General features: G+C 28.8%; 1 long non-coding RNA gene across 1 annotated transcript; it reads right to left on the reverse strand.

The window, feature by feature from the left end:
* Positions 1-416: 416 nt before the first annotated feature.
* On the reverse strand, positions 417-1,354 carry LOC103310511. The gene is made up of 3 exons (XR_003838697.1): positions 979-1,354; positions 632-686; positions 417-565 (listed from the first exon to the last, which is right to left on the reverse strand). It is a non-coding gene; the product is annotated as an uncharacterized LOC103310511 (long non-coding RNA).
* Positions 1,355-1,827: the final 473 nt, after the last annotated feature.

The following is a 1,827-nucleotide window of genomic DNA, read 5'->3' on the forward strand; positions in this document are numbered from 1 at the left end:
GTTTAATAAAGAATATTAATACAAACTACATGAGACTAGTTTGTATTAATATTCTTTATTAAACAGGATTTGGAAAATCTCTAATACCTCGGTTAAAATTATGAGAGCGTAATAGGTAAATTTTGTAGGTATATAATGGCTTATTTCAAGAAACTGTACCTTGGGCAAAAGCCCTTAAGAGGACGTCGTACCCGTCTTACAAACGTACCCTACGATGTAAAATATTAATGTTTGTAAATGCTTATAACTCACTTAAAAATTAAAATATCGTAAAAAACCAACGAGAAGGCATATATGATGTTGTTACCTAAAAGTTTGATAATAGGTCAATTCACTCTAAAATCAAAAATGACAGCACCCTATTGAAACTAGCGAACGAAAATTTGCTATAACGTACGTATGTAAGACGGAGACAACACATGCGGGTGCGACGTCATCTTAATGTAAGTAAAATTAAACTAAAATAAAATACAATTGAACACAAGCTAAACATTTATCAACTTTTCGTTTAATATTTTGTAAAAATGTAATATATTGTTTACCTACCATGATTTATTTAATAATCCTATAACAAAATATACAATTATTTTTTTGATCTGTGAATATCTAATAGTATTAAAATGTTGATTACTCATTGACTGTATTGCTGTGTGCAATGCAAAAAAAATCTGGGTTTAGAGGATCATCTAAAAATAATAATTTAATTAAATTATTTTTTTTATTATAATGTAGGAGAATGGCATGGTCATGTATGGAGGCCAAAGTCTTATGAAAGCGATTTTAATATAGAAACCCCAGAGGAAAGGCGGATTGACAAAGTGGAGAAGAATTTAGCAGAGATTGAAATACGAGATGGATAAACTATAGCACAGAATAAAGACAGTTGGAAGCAAGTTTGTGTTGCGGTAATGGGTCTTAGTGGATTTTAAAAACCGAAGAAGAAGATTATGTTTTTTAAACAGTTCAAAATCCAATTACCTTCATTTTCTTTAAAGTTTACTACGTAAGTGCATAATGGAACTGAAATAATATGAATTAAATTCAATTAAGTATTCATTGTTTCTTTATTTGTTATACATTTTATATTTACATAGGTTCACTAGACACAGTAAAAAAATATACATCAATTATAAACGGTTTACAAAATTCACGTTTACAAAAAATTATGGGAAATCAATACCATAATTAATAAAATGATAGTTATAGACAATAATAACTAATAAGAATATGATTCCATATTCATTCGGTATTTCGTTTAGGTACAAATATACCAAATAGTATAATATATAATATACTGTGACATAGGCTTATTATAACACATATTGTTTTAAATGAGTATATAATAAAACAACATGAAGGGATATGAAAGGCTTATATTATATTATAAGCTTATGGTGCTTGTAATATTATTATAATGGTGTATAATCATTAATCTCCTAATAATACAACTGTCTAAATCACATTACGTAGTATGAAATACTTTGGATTTTAATTGTTTTACAACCACCGGATTTCCCAAGGATCTATTCTCTTTCTACGATTTTTAATACAAGTAATCGTATACACACTACCATCTAAGAAATACAACAAGAATACAATTTATTATGCATTATTTCATAGTGAATAATTAGTTCACTCTTCCCAGCTGCAGATTTTTAACCATTTATATAAGGATATTTACAAATGGAATATAACTATGTCTTGACTCTTGGTAATTGAGTAACGGGGATGACATCCCCCGGAACTCCCTAACGCGTAGGTGGAGTACAGCATGATGGATATCAAGATCGTCACACGTAAGCGAGTATCTACTTAAATCGTACTACT

Source organism: Acyrthosiphon pisum, chromosome X (genome assembly GCF_005508785.2).
Source record: "Acyrthosiphon pisum isolate AL4f chromosome X, pea_aphid_22Mar2018_4r6ur, whole genome shotgun sequence".
Lineage (NCBI taxonomy): Eukaryota > Metazoa > Arthropoda > Insecta > Hemiptera > Aphididae > Acyrthosiphon > Acyrthosiphon pisum.